Source organism: Phoxinus phoxinus (assembly GCF_949152265.1).
Source record: "Phoxinus phoxinus genome assembly, chromosome: 22".
Taxonomy (NCBI): Eukaryota; Metazoa; Chordata; class Actinopteri; order Cypriniformes; family Leuciscidae; genus Phoxinus; species Phoxinus phoxinus.
In genome coordinates this window covers 16749165-16768734 of record NC_136897.1, presented here as the reverse complement: position 1 = coordinate 16768734, position 19570 = coordinate 16749165, and the positions used below count along the sequence as shown (strand labels likewise).

At 37.1% G+C, this 19570-nt stretch overlaps 1 protein-coding gene across 5 annotated transcripts in view; it reads right to left on the bottom strand.

Annotated features, from left to right (window-relative positions):
* foxp4 (forkhead box P4) overlaps window positions 1–19570 on the bottom strand; it is a 288002-nt gene that overhangs the window by 221388 nt on the left and 47044 nt on the right. The gene's annotated exons all lie outside the window — the stretch shown is intronic.

The window sequence follows — 19570 nt, the reverse complement described above, 5'->3', positions numbered from 1 at the left end:
TCTTATTTAATAAATGTAATGTATTAACTTAAATGAACTAACAATGATATCAATACATGTGTTACTGTATTAGCTAATCTTTGTAAAGATTATAAAAAATACAGTTGTTCATTGTTTGTTCATGTTAGTTCACAGTCCATCAACTAATGTTAACAAATACAACCTTTGATTTTAATAATGTATTAGTAAATGTTGAAATTAACATTAAGATTAAGAAATGCTGTAGAAGTATTGTTCATTCTTAGTTCATGTTAACTAAGGTAGTTAACAAATGTTAACTAATGAACCTTATTGTAAAGTGTTACCTAATTCAGAAATTACAAATATGATAATCTTAGAGATGTATTCAAATTCAAATGCCTTTTTAAATAACTGAAAAGATTCAGACAAAAAATGACCTGTCCCATAATAAATATATATATTTAAAGTCGCTGAAAGGTTAATTGTTTATAATAACACTATGGTACTTTTCTAAAGAGCCCGTTCTTATCGACACTACAAAAAAATAATCATGGTTGTAATAAAAGGTGTTGATGACATTTATTACCTCAGGGTCAATTTTATAACACATTGTTGGATATTACATGCTATTGGCATGTGATCATTACAGTGCAGCTTTTCAGAGAGAGGGTCATGACTGCCTCTGCAGGTGCAGATGTGGTGTATGTATACAGGGGGCCCCCATGGGCCCCTTTATTATAACTGCCTTTGATTGACCGACTGTGTGATCTGAATGGCCCATTTGCAAGGGTGCGTATGCTTTTGCGAGCGTTCCTATTCACAGAATTTGTGCTTCTCATCTGTGATCAAGTGTAGAAGGTTAAAAACGATAAAATGCTCATTGACTTTGAAAACCCTCTGCTACAGCGTTGGTCACCAGAGGTGTGTGTGTGTGACTCTAGGAGACACTAACACTTGCACAGCGGCTAATTCTTCAGCATGACTGAGACGTGGGACAGAGAGCGGACAAAGCAGATAAAAAGCATTTGAGCGAGTGAATTATAGCCAGGCTCTGTTAGACGGATTGCTCTTTTGAGTATCTCCGTGTTTTTATTGTCCTCCAGGGTCCCACACCTGTTCATTCCTTCATGGACAATGTATCTAAAAGGTGATATGGTCAAATTCAGTGCACAGCGCAAAAGGCCATTTTACACGGTACACTGTAACTGCAAGTTCCCATTTCATTTTCAATGGAGGAGAGGCGGCAAAATGGAGCTGGCAATGAAAGTAGGACTGTGAATGATTAAAAGAACTGGACTCATTTGTTCAGACAGTGTAGTCAATATTCAATATGTCTACATTAGTTTCCATGGTAATGCCAAGAGATTACACAAGAGACTCGTTGTGGAAGGAGACAATGGAAAACGATAAAGTTTGCCTCTGCTTGTAGAACTCATGAGGTGACAGTGACATATGTTGTGTTTCCAAAAGCACTCACTCATTCATTATATAGTGAGTGCCACATATTGTCCTGAATAGGGAATGAATGAGCTAAAAAGAGTGCATTTGTACTAGGGATATCGCAATATAATGGTACTGATGATAACCGTGATATTTAAAAAGTGAAATCAAACATAGTGGGTGATGGTATTGCATCTTAAAGCTGGTTGCCACCCATCATAAAGCGGATAAAAGTAGAAGACGGTGTGGTTTGTTTTTTAAAATCTGATTTCAAACCACATATTTCACAAAATGCTAAACAAATTCCAATGGCATATGCCACAAAAAACTGAAATCTGATCTTGTCTAAGCAAAGCATAAGTGACTTCTGTTCTACCGTATGGAACAGTAATTATGATTCAGCTGCAAAAACTGTTAGGTTAAAAAATAGCAGAGAAAAACTATAATTATGAGGTAGTGACACTTTACTGATTTGTGTTATTAGACCGATATAAGTGGCTACAAATATTTCTTTGTTTTAAAAACCCCAGTATGGAACATAGAAAGTAATTACACCTTAGAGAATTCTTCTATAAGGATGAAAGCCACAGCTGAGAGTCAATCATGTTGTTTCTTGTGCGCTGCATTGTTATTGTTTGTTTCACCATGGAGACCATTCAAGTTATTTTGTGAACACTTCTTAATAAGGTTATGTCTTGAGTTAATGTATAAGTTACTCTGAACTAAAAACGAAAAACTATTTATCAATCTAGGTTAATGTAAATTTACAAATATATTATTGTTCATTGGTAATTCATGTTAATGCTTTAGATAATGTTAATTTAATACGTATTAGACAATAAGTGAGATTAATAAATGTATTTAAAGTATCATAATTGTAGTGTAAATGCATTAACTCATGTTAACGAACTGAACCATATTTTAAAACACTCAGTAATGGAGCTGCTCATCTTTTAGACACAATACGGCACATTTCATTTCCATCTTAAAACAGTAATAATAATTAACTAACTGCACCAGAGTCTGTCTAACGTAACGCAACCAAACCCTCTTAAATTAAAAAACGGATTACTGCACAGAAGTGTCAGACTCCGCAATGATCCCCTAATTGTGTGGAGAAGAATGTATCAAATTAATATTTTTTTTCTCCAATAAGACAAAGGACACTGAGGAAGAGGGGGAGGTGAGACATTTCGAGATGAATCATGAATGATGTCTTACTGAATCAAAAAGTAATATGGCTTTTTTCAGAGCTGCATGTCACCCAGACCCTGAACGCGCCGGATGTCACAGACCTCTGATGCTTGACTAGGTGCCATTTCGAGATGTTTGCGTGGAGGGATAAAGAGGAGAGGGCCCGAGGCGCTCTGTCTCCCCTGTCCTGAAGTCAAACCTGAAACCTGTCTGCTTAGAGACCGGACAGAACAGGCTTTGAGCTTTAGCTGGATTTAAGACTTCTGAAAGGTAAGGAAAAGAAAGTGTCAGTCCTTTGAACAGCTTTGATGTTCTTTCCACTCAAAACTCTACGATACACAGCTCAAAGGGAAGGGTGTGGACAAATAGGGAAACGGGACGCGTACACTTTCTCTCACACACACACTCCAGAAAACCCCCTTCCGACCACTAAAATATGATCATAGAACCTGGGCTCCGGTCCAATTTTAATGGGGCGGCCCCTGATTAACTGGTGCAGTGGTCAAACCCACTTTAACTAAGTATATTACACGTCTCCATTTAAATGTGTAATTTAACTTACTTCAAATGGATCATTGTGCTCTTTTCATAAAGGTGAACACGGAAGAGATTAAACTTTAAGTCATTATGTCTCCATAAAAGAGGATTCTTCGCCGCTCGGAATGAGGTAATATTTTTTTCCTGATGACTTCTACGAGGGAACGCCAGACCCGACGATTGGTTTTCATTCACCTGGTGAGCTGCAAAAAAAGGTCCATTGCATAAAGACAATAGAGGCACATTGTGGAAGTCAAAGGCTTCGTACCAGCGAGAATGAGGAAAACCTCAAAAAAATAGGTCACTGGGACCAATTTCATGTTTCTGTGTGGTAAAGACAAATGGATTTGCTCCTCAGTGATTTTTTTTTTTTTTTTGGACAGAGAAATGATGAATAAAATTAATTGAACCGTCTGGGTTGCTTTTCTCTTCTATCTTCCTTTTTTCGCTAGTCTTTTCCTACGTCGGGTGCTTTTGTTCAATTTTCCAGTTTTGGTTTCTGCAGTCTAAACATCATGAGCCCTAATGGGGATAAGTTAACATGTTTGGTTACACTCAAGAAAAACTGGTTTGAAGTGCTGTACATCAAAAAGAACTCAGTCTGGTTTAGATGAAGCTTCTTTTAGCTTAGCATCATTCTTTCCCAGCGGATGAGGATTGCTTCTGTATTAGCATTGGCAGAGCATCAAATCCAGTCACAGTTTGGTAGATCTCACAAACACACGTTATGTCTCATGATAACACGGGCCTTTGTTTGCTAGTCTTCATTTTCTTTTAAGCCGCAATGCACAGACTAAGCGCTCTCCAGAAGTGTGTTTACCGTTGTGCTACGTTAGATTGTTTTGTTGAAATAGAGAAGTATCAGATACAGATGAGCTTGTGGGTAAAGCCCTGAGTGTTGTGAGCTGAAATGAGGTTTGATCATCACTCAAAGGTCAGAGGTCACAAGGATATAAACATTCAAAATGTCAGGTTAACAAAGCAACTTTATGTTGGCACATTCCACAAACATGGTACTAATTTGATGCATTTTAGAGGCACAAATCAGGGTGGGTGGGTGGATGGATGGATGGATGGATGGATGGATGGATGGATGGATGGATGGATGGATGGATGGATGGATGGATGGATGGATGGATGGATGGATGGATGGATGGATGGATGGATGGATGGATGGATGGATGGATGGATGGATGGATGGATGGATGGATGGATGGATGGATGGATGGATGGATGGATGGATGGATGGATGGATGGATGGATGGGTCTTACATTCAAATTTCTCATTTTAATTATGAATGGCGCAAATCCCTTCTAATGTACCAGTAGATCCCATTGAAAATGAAGCTACCAGACATAAAGGATTTAGCATGCTACGTGGCAAGAGCAGCCAAATCATATGAAACTTTTATTTTAGCCACATTTTCCAATCTGAATCAGGTCTTGCTGAGTGCTTAGAATAACGCACTAAAGTCTGTTTATTGTGTTTGCCTCTGCTCGGCAGGTTGCTGCTTTGAAGCCAACAATCTAAGCTGACATTATAGCAAGGTTATTGAAACTTGGTACCATGAGGGTTGTAAATACATTAAAATATAGAGCACGTCTTTCAAATGCAACTCTCTATAGCCTGCAGAGTAGACTTCTCTCCGAAAACAAGAACAAAGACATTTCTTTCAGAATCTGCAGAGAAATTCTACACGAAGGAAACATTTTATCATCATAACATCATGCCTTTGAGGAATGTCGAGGTGTAAATCTAGGTAAAATGAATAATCCAGGAATCTCTCAATATGGTGGCCTGTAGCCAATTGGATAGCTTGTCTTTTCATTGTGATCTGAGACCATTTTCACTTCTTTGAATAAGGCACAGAGGTGGAAAGAAGGCCTGGGTCAGTTCAAAACTGTGTGACTTCTCCCACCAATCTCTCTGAACAGTGCACCACTTTCACATATTCTTCTCAAGTTATCATAGATTTGAGCAATACGGCCCCCGTTTTTCTGTTAATGTCAGTCAGGGAACTATTAAAGCACTGACGGTTCCAAAAGAAAATGAAAGGCTGCCTACGATGACATGTTTGACCTTATATTGTGTGAGAGAGTTCTGCCACGACTCTCATTATACCCGTGATTACAGTCAATCCCCTTAACTCTGCCTATAGAGGCTACAGTAATTACTCTCACACAGCGTGCAACTCAAAGAAATTACGTTCATAAATACATTTCTCCACCTTTGCTTTTAGCTCCCATCTACTTTAATTCACTGACAAGTACTTTCAAAAAAAGAGAGGTGGATGTGAAGTCTTGGGCCTTCTTCTTTAACCTTATTCAGAGCAATCGGAAGATAGAAAGAAAGAACAAGCTGTGACATTGGGTAAACTAGACGTTTTATGTGTTTGTTATGCGAGATACTTCCTGCTTGTCGTGCTGTCACACACTTAAATGAGAGGTGTGAGTTTAAACCCAGCTCGCAAAATTTGGTTTTCCTACTGTCCTCACTACACTTTCCTCTATAATAAAAAGTGCCCAAAAAATGTAATCTTTCCCTACGAGCATTTTTGTCAAAAGTTGCCGTTTTGACAATTCTCACAAAAATGTCATGGCCCCCAGAATATTTTGTTGTATGAATATCTGAACATACAATATATCAAAAGAAAGACCAGGGAGAAAAATATATCAAATTCATATTTTTTCTCCAATAAGACAAAGGACACTGAGGAAGAGGGGGAGGTGAGACATTTCGAGATGAATCATGAATGATGTCTTACTGAATCAAAAAGTAATATGGCTTTTTTCAGAGCTGCATGTCACCCAGACCCTGAACGCGCCGGATGTCACAGACCTCTGATGCTTGACTAGGTGCCATTTCGAGATGTTTGCGTGGAGGGATGAAGAGGAGAGGCCCCGAGGCGCTCTGTCTCCCCTGTCCTGAAGTCAAACCTGAAACCTGTCTGCTTAGATTAGCGCCCCCTACCGCATAACAGTGAAAACTGAAAAATTCCATCAATGGCAGGGAAGCTTTTTCTCACAAATGACGAAAATTTCCGTCAATGGCGCGGAAAGAGTTAAGAATAAAAAAGAATGGAGTGGGGGGGGGCGATGGAGTTTTCACGATGGACTATAGAGATATAGTATGAATCTCTTTAGATAGACCTCCCCTGCACCCAATAATTGATCATCCATAATTTATCAATATTTCAAACAAAAATATGAACACTAATGCACAATCCAATGTTAAATGTGACTATTTTAATCACATAAAAAAATCAGTCAGGAAAATGTTAAATATTAAAAATATTAAAAAATATATTTATTTAAAAAAAACATCCATATATGATGGGACCATTTCTAAATACATGACATTTATGTGACAAAATAAGTGCATATTTTGCTACTAGATTAAGGGGATGGCCCATCTTACACACTGACATCTCAAACTCTCCTATTTCATGCTCTGTTTTGAGCGTATGTGAGAAGTAATGTAGCAAACAGTCAGTCAGGGGTTAAATCGTGTGGGTTGTACCTGTAATGAGCTTCCTTTAATGAGTGCACTCCGCTTAAAGTTGATAATTGAATGAAGACACAGTCTCCTCCGCCCCGAGCCAAAGCACTGAGAAAATAATTTGTAAATACATTTCCGAAGCTGAATGCATTTTTTTTTGTCCTTTTAATGCCTTCTTTTACTAATTTCCCATGCCGTGTTCTCATGCAAAGCACTCGTGTAAAAAAAAAAAAAAAATGAAGACTGATAATTATGTGACTTCCTGTTAAGTAAAAAAAAAAAATGAATTATTAAAATGAATTACTGAACATGCATGACTGAAAACAGCAACTTTGCACAAATTTCTAAACCAGCATAGTTGGGTTAAAATGAAAATAAGAAAGAAACAGTCCTCGACCTTCAAATTTTCTTTTAGAGGCAACCTGAGGCAAGACGGGGGAAAAAAAACTTAAAGATGTGCAAATCTGAGCATATTTCAGGCATGTAAATAAAAACTGAGCAATGAAAAGACAAGGTAGCGCCGGCTCTGTTGAGACAACGAGACAAAGAAGTTTTATGCAAATATAATTAAGCTGTAGCCAGAGATATGATAATTAGCTGTTTATTGCAAACCGATGTGCAATGTCTCGTTACAAAGACTAAATGTAAACATCACTCTCAAGTCTGTGTTGAAAAGACTGAGATTAAAAAAGCGAACATGGAACGACAGTCTGAGATGCAAGTGGTTCAATTTATCAAGGCCCTATTGTTGGAAGACTAATTAATTTGTTTGTGTGATTGCTTTGCTGGGCAGCTCACGCGGCTAAAAACAAGACTGATAACCTCAGTCACCTCAGAAAAAGCCTTGAAATCCCAGAGCGGGGAAAGTTTTTATTAAACTGCCGTACTCCCTTCTTTCTCCGTTCCTTTTTTGTTATGGGTTATCATTCAAGCAGCCTTCCAGAAGATTCCATTGTGTTAGTGGTCTTATCAGACTTTGACAAAAGCTTGAGGCTGACATCATGCCGGCCGGAGAAAAAGTCCTGGCCCGAGATCTGAATCACTGCATTGTCGAATGAGGTGAACGCCTAAACCTCAGTGTCACATGGTGACTTTTGCTAAACAAGAACTCAAACATTTCACTTATATCAGGAGAACGGAAATGCTAAAAAGACAAGCAAGCATTACTCTCACCTCTATGTGAAAAGGCTCATAACCTCTTAAAGGGATAGGTCCCCATAAATGAAAATTCTGTCACCATTTACTCACAATCATGTCGTTCCATACCTGTATGACTCTTTCATACACAGGAGAAACACAGGAGAAATTTTTAGGAATGTACTAGTCGCTCTTTTCCAGGCAATTACAATGGGGACCATTTAAGCTTAAAAAAGGATGCATAATACAATACAAAAATATATACAAATAAAACCACTTTACTTTAGACTTGCTAATTAAATGTGGTTGTAACATTAAAATGAATAAAAAAGTATTTATTAAAAAAAAAAGAACATTATGAAATGAACATAAAACTATATTATTAAATGCTGTAAAAATGTTGTTCATTGTTAGTGCATGAAACCTAATGCATTAACAAATGTTAAGAAATTAAAGTGTAAGATTAGTGTCAAGTAGCTTAAAGTAATAAAAAACATCCACCTTGTAATATGCTGTAATATTTAATTCATGCTATAGTCACTGAGAAGTTGTTCATTCTTGACTGATGTCTTATTTGGAACGCCAAAGCTCAGAAGCAAATATGACGATGACCCTGGTTTGACAGCTAATATCATGGCTAATGTCTTCTTCATAGACTAACACGTTGCTGCTTTGTTTGTGCAACAGGTATACGCACGCAGTTTCTGCATGTCTGCTTGGTAGCATTTCAGAAAAAAAGAGAGAGAGAAGTAAATTAGTGTTGTCCCCCCCATGAAGGTAATTACAGCCATTCGCTCGTTAGCATTTTGATGATATTGATTGAAAATGTAAGGAGGTGAGGGATCCTTTCACAGACGACAACAAAGATATAAATCATAATTTGAGTTATTAATATCCGCCGTGCTATTAGTTTGGTGATTTATGGACCTTTACAAAGAGGCTGATTAGCGGGGCGAGGTTGGGTAATCTTCTGAGAGGGTCCTTATTAACACATTATTTTTCCATGAGAATATCAATGAATGCTGTCTTGTCATTATTGACAGAGGCGGGTGTAGTGATGCGGCTCTGCGCTGGCTTTGTGTGCACCCCTCGGCTCGCTCGCACTGGCACAGAGTACAGAAGCCGTGGCATATTCAATCTCGGGTTCCCTCCAGAGGTTTCTGACACTTGTGCTTAGGGATACACTCTTTGTTTCTTCTGTTACTCATCCCTTTATTCTCTTTTATTAATCTGGTTAATGAGTTAAACAGTCAGTCCCAGGTCAACATTCCTTATAAATTCTTAAATAAATAGTTTGCAGATAATGAAAAGACTGTCGAAACGTCCCTCTGTTTATTCTCTAACACTGTATTTAATTATGTATGTCTATACTACCGTTCAAAAGTTTGGGGTAGGTACGATTTTTTAAAATGTTTTTGAAAGAACTGTCTTGTGCACACCAAAGCTGCATTTATTTGATCAAAACTACAGTAAAAACATTAAATATATATATATTTTTCTATTTTAATAATGTAAAATGTAATTTATTCCTGTGACGGGAAAGCTAACTTTCAGCATCATTACTCCAGTCTTCAATATCACATGATCCTTCAGAATCATTCTAATATGCTGATTCATCAAAGAATCCTGGAAAAAAAAAAAAAAATGTTTTACATTTACATTTACATAATAAATGTTTTTTCATTCTTGCTGAATAAAAGTATATATTTCTTTAAAATAAATATACTTCCCCCAAACTTTTGAACGGTAGTGTATGCTGTATGCATTTAAAGTATATATATATAAAAATGTACTAGTATTTTAAATGAATAAAACAAAATTTGTCTTTTTATTTGAAAGTGGCAGAGAAGAGGAATGGCAACACAGCAATCGGTAAATATTGACTTAAATTTCCATCTGTTGCCCTCACAAAGATATCTAAAAACTAAAAACATAATAATATATATACACACACACTATCACTATCATATCATGTAAACAAAAAGTTGTGTTAGATGCGATTAATCGATTTGACAGCACTGTTTTCAATAAAGCAAACATTTTACTTTGAAGTATGTTTATGATTTTATGGTGTTATCATTATTTATTTTATATAACTTATTAATTTTTGGAGCTTGACACACTTGATCACTATGAACAATTGTATGAAAAAAATTATCTAATTTTGTGTCCCACTGAAAAAACACACAAAAAAAACAACAACAGCATATGAGTTCAAGTAATAATAATATAATAATAGCTGAATTCATCCAAGCCTTCTCACAAGCAAAAGTGTCTAAGTAGAGGCTGATTGTTGTGTGTGCTGCTCACTGCAGGGGTGAGGTCTGGGCATCTGGAGGCGAGACGACTCACCAGGCCACTCACCCCATTCTGTTCCTCCCCTTTCCTGTACCCCTGACGTGCCCAGACGCTCCTCAAACAACAACTGTCCACCAGCCACAGCCTAATCCTTTGCAGGTGACCCAGGCAAGGGCCCATGCAGCGCTATCCAGGCAGAACCGGGGTCGTGTGGGTAAGGGGGATGGACATCATGGACACGCCCCACTGCATCCTCTAACACCAACCCCCCTGCCAAAGACACTATTCTGAGGGTCTTAAATACAAACAAAAGCATTCAAAAGTAAAAGATATACGTGCATAAAAAAAATTAAACAAAAACTTTTTGAAGTTCTGCAACCATGTAAAAGGCTCCATGCATCAGTGCTGGTTCTTCTTTGTAAACCACCTAACCTGGACAACTCCAAACAATGCCTCTTTGTCAGCACTGCGATTGAAGGATAGAAACTGCTAATAACCTTGGACTAGAAGGAGCTACAACAGTTGGTTGTTCTCAGGTGGAGAGAGGTGGTGAAAAGCTTTAGGAGAATACAAGCACACACTAAAGCTCAAAGAAAGGGCGAAGGTTTGTTTCATTCTGTCAATCATAGTGCATGTCTTTAGAAATGCCTTGTGTCAATTTTATTTGTATAGAGTTTTCATAACACACACTAGCCTATTGCTTCAATGCAGCTTTACAGAAAATCATTTTCTTTCACTTTTGATGAAAGTAATGCATCTTCTTTACTGAATAAAAGTATTCATTTCTTACTGACACCAAACTGTAGTGTACAAAAAACTCTATCCACTTCATATTAAAAAAGGTAATTGTGATTTTATTCTCATATATTTCTTTACATCTGAAAATGTGACTTTATTTCTTATTTAATTACCTCAAAATTACCTGATTTAGTTTTTACCTTGAGGCAGAAACAGGCTTCCATAAATATCATAAAGTTAATGACCTAAAGCAAAAAATATAATAACCAACAGGGTCTTTTCAGCCCTTTCTTTCTTATTTTAGCTCATGTGAGACTGCTATTTCTAGAAAAGCACTGAAGGTCCTTCTTTTACATCATTCTGGTGTCCCCAGACTTTTAGAAGTAATCATCAGATATGGGACTACATTAAATCTTAATCAAACACCATAATGACTTAATACAAGATTAATACAAAGAGATCAAATGAAGTCTCTCATGAACACATAATCAGTTTAAAAGCAAGAATGCTGAATAGGATTAATTTTAGTCTGTCGTGTACTAGTAAGCTAGATTAGTATTTTTCCTGCTATGATCACATGAACAAACATAAGCCTCGATTAGTACTTTCTTTAGGCATAATCTGACAACATACATGTATATCAACATTAAAATGCAATAACAATCTCCTGTGACACAGAAGTTCCATGTCGAAGTGATGGCGAATGAACTTGAAGGCACAGCGTCGCAGTTCATCCTCGTGCTGTGATTCAGCCAGGCATCTGTCAAGGTTAGAGTGCCCCATCAGATAGTGATAACTCATAGCCTAATGGAAAACAACCAACTATCTCTCAGTTGGTCGGAGAAACATAATGCGCTGGGAATCAGTTGGCCACCAGCCACAAACAACAGCAGGGGAGCTGTCAGATAGCCATGGCCAAAGTGCAAGGTGGACTGGAGGTGCTGTAATTGAAAGTTGGCATGCTCCAGGAAGCATGACACAAAATCAAGTGGCTTGAACCTTATTTTTCCATTGGATGGATGCCGGAAAAGCGGAAATGCACGAGTGAGAGAGAGAGAGCCAACCTTGTCTCTCTCCACCCAGTGGGCCGCTGGGCAGGCCGTCGAGGGCTAAGCGCTCGGGGGGAAGAGTTGCCTAAATGGTGAGAGGTCTGGGGACCAGAGTGTTAAATCCTGCCTGACATGGCTAATGCTTAAATCTTATTCCCCTTTTCTACAACAACACAGGATCAACAAAGCCTCAGCCAAAATCCTTTGAGGCAGTGACACAGAAAATTCCCATCCTGGAGCTTTCTACGGGAACAACAAACAGAGGTGGTAAATACAGCTGCATATTTTTGGCCAGATAACGTGCCACATCCCATCCGCACCCCCCTTCCTGAGCAGGACCCCTTGTTGCCCCCCCAACTCATCGCATCCACTTCTCTCCCCTAAGACGGGATCAGCACTCTCCATGCTTGAGCGGATCATAGCGACGCTTTGACTTTCACAGTCTAGTCCCGTGACCCTCCTGCCCCTCCTCCGCTCACAGAACTCTCTCTCGCTCTCTCTCTCCTGTGTTGCCCGAGGTCATGATGCTCTACAAACCCTACAAAGTCTCTGGGTTTCCACCACAGTGCTTTTCATATAAAGGTGGGTGGTGCAGGGCATGCGGTCGTGTGCCCTAAACACATGTGGCACACAGACATGGGGAGTAAAGGATAGAAATGAAGTTGACAATTCGAGAAATAAGACAAAGGATGAGATGCATAACGGAGAGATGAGACAAGAGGAGAGAAGAGGACATAAGATGAAAAGAGGCAAGACTAGAGACAGGAAGAGAAGAGAAGAGAAGAGAAGAGAAGAGAAGAGAAGAGAAGAGAAGAGAAGAGAAGAGAAGAGAAGAGAAGAGAAGAGAAGAGAAGAGAAGAGAAGAGAAGAGAAGAGAAGAGAAGAGAAGAGAAGAGAATGGTAAGGCACCGGGAGGAGGGGAAGGGCTCTGTTTGATGTAATCCAGGAAGTTAGTTCTGTAACTTAAGCCCTCCATCTTGAAAAAGAGCACAGCCGAGAACTGAAGGAGGCCCTTGTCTGGTGGGCGCTAGTTTTCCACATCTGTCTTCCGCATTGTGCCTCTCTCTATAAACAGCCCCCAAACTTGTTATGACTGCATGAGGATTTTTGGGAACTTTTTACACTGATTGCATTTAAGCGTTAAATCATTCATATTAAAGTTACCAGAGTGAGAAAACAAATTACTGCACAGCATTAAGCTTCTCACTAAGATATCCACATGTGTTTATGCAATGCGAGTCATTTCCATGCCCGCAATGGGGATACTTGTTATTCCTTCCTATATTGTTTTTTTTTTCTTCCCTACTTTCTTTTCATATGGAATGCTGTCTAAAGCGCTCTCATTTTCTCCAGGACATCTGACAGGTCACTGCCTTTGTAAACAATCTCACTGAGCTATAACCAGTACCTGATACCATGTTCCCCTCTGACAGTAACCTGGCAACTCACTGCGAATTTCTTGCTTTCCGTGTGAAGTCCAAAACAAACAGGGATGAACATTACCAACAACAAAGTTCCTTTTCAATATTCGCTTGGCTGCTGTCAAAGCAACCCGCAAGCTCCTCCTCTCCCTTCCTCAGGCCAAAGGCCCCTGGTTTTCCCTCTGTGTACTGTCAATTCTTTTATTGTGCAAACGACCAGAAGCCAACCCCAGTATGAGCTGCACTGAAAAGAATGTGCAGACTGTCGAGAGAGAGAGAGAGAGAGAGAGAGAGAGAGAGAGAGAGAGAGAGAGAGAGAGAGAGAGAGAGAGAGAGAGAGAGAGAGAGAGAGAGAGAGAGAGAGAGAGAGAAAGCCAGAGTTGTTTTACTTAATTCTTTAAATCAGAAGCAAACTGATCTATCCAATATTAGCATAAAACTGAAAGCTACTGCTCATGCAAGTTTAAGTGGGCGCAGGTTGAACTAGTAAAGGCATCTTTGATCTGCCGCACCTGTATTTGTGTGCCTCTGGTGGACAGAGCGGTAAACACAACATGATGCTTACATTGCAATACTATTAAAAATTATTGTATATTTACCAGAAATACATATTTAATAAATATAAACATTTTATGTAAAAACATATATATTTTTTAATTTCATTCATATTTAATAAATATACATACATATATTATAAATAAATATTAAATAAACATTTAGAACAAAAAGTACTTAGCCGCTGAAATGAAAGTGTATTTTGCAATATTTTTATGTATAAAAAGTTAAAATAAAGTTTAAATGTGCAGTAAGACGTATATACTTATAAAATTAATATTTATGTTTATTAAATTATTTAAAAAAAATCTTAAATCATTATCGAATATATTTATTATTAATCTATCCTTAACTAGATTTATTAAAATTGTATCTTAGTAAACAAACTCTCAGTCTTTCCTTTTTCTTTCTCCTTTTTTATGTACACAAAGTACAGTAACTTAAAACAATAGGGATCTTTTTCTTCAGCTTGTTGAATGTATATCTGTCCAATACCAAGCAGATTTACACATCTGTGCCTGACATCCAGACAGAGCTTAGATTCGCAATAAAACGGGCAGTAGAGTCAAATTACACACTGAACTACATCACTACACACATGGTCAGTCCGGCACTGTTTTTCTATACCATTCGATTACATATAGAAATCTGCAATTTAATTCAATTAAAACTTTCAAACATCCTAATTGGAAACAACTGCCTGGAAAAATAGAATTACATAAACAAAACTATTTCAACAGATTACATCTAATATTAGCCATCTGGCCTTTATTAAGGCCACAATAATAATAAGAATACACCAGGACGTGGACAGAAAGATTGGGAACTATTTGGGCTAAGCGTCTATTCCCATTTTAATTTAAGAAAATATACATCCCTGTGTTTGCAAGTGCACACCTCAACTACTCTGTGATTCTAAGCTAATATGGCTGAAAATGTTTTACTCAGAACTCAGGATAGAGAACACATGTTGAGCGACTGTTCTAAAAGGAAAAGGCAATATGGGAGCTTGTGGTTTTAGAAGTTTTTTAATTAAACCAAGCAAATTTTTCCATATTTGCATCTCTATCATCACTTCTATACACTTTGTGACTTGAAAGCAATAACATTAAAACACTATTGTTAACATATGGTCTACATGAATACATACAGTATTGCATACTGCGTGATATACTACGCTGCGTATTTTGAAATACCATAAAATATTATTTGAGGCATACTATATAGTAGATAAATCAGCATCTTATCCATTTTTAGACAGCCCATTTTAAGAGTTGTAAATACTTTGATATGTACATACAATTTTATTTATTTTTTTGTCTTAAATAAGGCAAATGATGATACATGATGTGGTCTAAAAACTAAAAAAAAAAAGTTTAATGGCAGTCTAACTCTGAATGCTGATTGATTAGAGTGTTGAATGCTGGGTAAAAGAGATATACCCATTGCTGAAAAGCAATTAATTTCAGTATTTGGAGGCAAGCACGTCCTCTGGCCTACTGGGCGGAACTGAAGGAAACCAATTGGAAACTTGAGTCACACATGACTTTAAATGTCAGACTCAAGGTAGCATTGAGCTGGCTAAAAGAACTGAGAGACTGTAGAGATTACTGCTGCATGCATCATTAGGGAAACACATGAGCTGATTATGAATGGAGATGATCAGTACCCAGAAACACCCTTCATTTGCAGTGCATTGTGGGGAAGTGCATTAGCATCAAGCACTAATCTCAGATCAGTCTACACGGGCAGATCTCAGTCAGAGGTTAGCTTAGAGACACACTATGTGAACAGGTCAGAGATGACACTTGGTGGAGCTAAAACGTGTGTGACTTTGTACAGTACAAAGTTCTATAAGAACCGAAATGCACGTCTGAAAGATCTACCAACTGACTTGAGTTTTAACTATTACAAAAAACAAATTAACCAATAATTAGTGCACAAAATTAATTTTATACAACAGTTAATTTTGTTTCTAATCATACTGTCTGAACAGCAGCACTTGTGTGATATTGATTGATACCGTTAATATAACTAGAAATATCATTACCATATTGGTTATGATATTAGATTTTTTTTTTTTTTGTATCAATCAATACCTGATATTAATTATGCACACATAATGTCCCTACTTTTACATTTACATTACCTTTGCCAAAACCTAAAACGCACTAATCTTTAAGATACTAATAATAACACTGTTAAATGTAAACTTTAGCAAATTTTAAAAATGAATATAAATGTTCATACTATATATTATAGAGTACAACGGGGCTAAGGGCACACCTCAAGAAAAAATTGCTTTTCACTACTCCCATATGAGTGCAGAAAAAATATTTATGGTTGTATTGAACATTGATGGAGCAACAGATTTTGTATGACAATAAATCATAAAAGAGATTTATTTGGTTTAAAAATCGTGTAAAATGTATGAGGTGGCAAGGTGGGCCTTTTAAACCACACACGCAGGCTCATCAGCATGGGGCAAAAGGCATTTAGTATGTTTTTAATAATGTCTAAGTTAATACTTGTTCAAATCAATCACTTTAGCAAAGTCTGTACTATTTTCTGTTTATTTAGATAAATATTTTTTTCTGTTTGTTTAGATAAATAATGATTTTTTTGTTTAATAAATATACTGTCAATAAAAAATGTTAATATAAAACATTTTAAAAATACAAAAACAAAATCATATTTTTTTTTTAAAGTTTCTATAACCATTGAAGCTGATCGCACAATATAGATTTACAGTACTAACAATAAATTATATTTCATTATATGATATTATTAATATAATCATTTTAAATATGATGGTTCCATTATAAATATGGTTTATTATAAATATGGTTTATAATGGAACCATATAATGGAATATAGATTTACAGTACTAACAATAAATCATATTTTATTATATGATATTATTAATATAATCATTTTAAATATGATGGTTCCATTATAAATATGGTAATTATGTCTAAGGTTGACACCCAACTTATAAAATTTACCATTTGAATTTAAGCATGTGATGTCAAAAAGCAGAGGGGCCTTTTACCCCAAAAACCATACTTTTACATATTCTTCCGTTATTGAAAAACAGTTGCTTAAAATACCTTGAACAAACCTGAAAACCATTAAGAAGACCTTCAACTCAAAATATATTTCATAATTTTAGTGATTCTCGTTTGCTACTTAAATCTACAACATTTTTAAAAAGATCACATATTAGATCACATTAGAGCAGAATCAACTTTGCGCTGCTGCCGTGTCAAGGATCAGTCAAATTTCCATGTGGAAAGCGGATGTTCTGGAAAGTGTTATGGTGTAAAATGTAATTTTTTGTGTCATCTAGTGTTTTAGGCCCTGTCCCAAATGGCACCCTAAGCACTCGCGGTCTTCCTCTGAGTCCGCACTTTCGTGATGTAACACCGCTTTGACTGTCGGGAAGAAGTCTGCTGCGGGGTGCGCATCAGTGCGGGCTCGGCAAAAGTGCACATCGAGGGCGCAAATCAACTCGCGAGCACCCTTCTGAGAGCTAAAATGACAAATGGGACACCCTACGGTCTCACGGACACACGCACGCGGCAGCCATTGTAAGTCCACAAGACCGTAAGGGCATATGAAGTGTGCCATTTGGGACAGGGCCTTAGAGCAGCGTTTCCAAACCGGGGTGCCATCTGGCGAGAGCAGGGGTGCCGTGTAAAAACTCCATCAAACATTTTAAAATTGCTAAAATGTGCAAAAAATTATTATGTATCATCAATTTCGGATAGTCGGATGTCTCCAATAACAACAAATAACGCACACAATTTTTTTTAAAAAAAATGCACATGGTAAGTTTTCGGCGTTGAATTGCGGGGATTGCGCATGATTTCATTCCTGTGCTTCATTCCCAATGCGTACACATAAAGCTGCCTCTTTTTCATGGCTTGTTGCGCTTACGGTCAAATAGCTACACACGAAACCATTGTCACATTGTCCGTTTTGCCACGTATTCACACAAACACATCGGTTATGTCCTTAGTGTCAACGTTAATGCATGCAAATAATGTTTTTCAGTTTAACGCATTAAAAATATTTAACGCAATTAATGCAGCATCTGTTTTTTTTCTGTCATCCTTTGGCTAGCGTTACATTATATAATCACGTTTTTCTTAATGCAAATGCTTTTAAACCATGCAAGCCCGAAAAGAGAAAAGAGAACGCGCTGCCTGTGAATGTCATGTCACACACAACGCACAGAAAGACAAGTGTCAGAATCGACTTCTCTTTCGCGCTTGAACGAATAATAACACACAATTATGCCAAAATGTCCGTTTTGAGTGTCCTCATGAGAGCAGTCTTATGGGTTAAATAAAGTCTTAAATGAACGTAAAGAGTTGTGAGAAAATGGGAAGCGTGTGTAGGAAGGGCACAGGTAAATATGACATTTATTATGGGCTTATGTGAAGATTGTTTTAAGTTCACTTAAATTAAAAGTTGTTATATTTTTTGGAGCCTAATACATTTTAAAATTGATATAGCTTTCAATTATACTGTAGTGCTGAATGGCGATAATTAATGTTTAAAATTGAAACATTTTGTGATACTGGCCTTTATTTATAAAAAGATGCCATTAAACATTTATTTTAAATATACTGTATTTATGTTGTTTCTACATTAATTTGGAGATTAACTGTGAAATTATTACATCATAACAAATATTACAAAACTTATATTAAAAACAAGCTATTTTGTGCAATGATAACAAAATTATCCCAAATACAAATACAATGTTTTAATTATCGCCACGGTTCTTCCATGTGGTATTGAAAATCGATACATTTCAAGGTATCATATCAAAGTATTGTGAAAACACAAGTGTAGGGTGCCACATTAAAAAAAAGATAGGGAAACACTGGTTTAGAGGAAAATAAAATAAAAGGCGCCTTTTACCCCAGTGCACCTTTAGCCCTACCCTAATGTTGGATTTTAGTTTTTAGTGTATTTTCTATTTTTCATTTATTTAGAAAACGTTTTAACACTTTACAATAAGGTTTCATTAGTTACCTATTTTAGAATGAACAATACTTCCACAGCATTTATTAACCTTAGTTAATGTTAATTTCAACATGTATTAATACATTACTAAAATCCAAAGTTGTATTTGTTAACATTATGCACTGTGAACTAACATGAACAAACAATGAAAAACTATATATATTTTTTAGCCATTTTAATATTGTGCATCCCTAAAGATAGCCATCAGTGGTTTAATATTTTCCCACCAAAATGTAGAGCCCATTTTGGCAAACTGCAATCAGAATCAATGTTATAACAGCATGGGCAGAGCTGCCTTGTAAAACATGACAGATACAGACAGGTCAAATCTTTCATCTTCATCTCTGTCTGTTTGCTCAGTGCTCTGTAGCCATGGTTTCATGCCAGCGTTTCACCAGCAACCCCAAACATGGTGCATGAACAGCCCCACCCTGCTCTTACCCCCTGTCTGAGTCCATGTCAATCATTGCTTGATCTGAGTTAATCCACAGGTAAGACCAGGGCTTTGAAACTGACAGAACACTGGTGCTGTGGATCAGCCTGTCAATTACCTACCAAGGCGTCCTGATTCACTTCACCAGGACTTCCAGAGCTATATCAGTGCACAGAGAGATGCACTCAAGTTTATAAATCAGGTAAACATTCTTAGATAGGATGGTGAGGTCAGGTCACTTCATCCAAACACCGAAAAAAAATGAGATCGG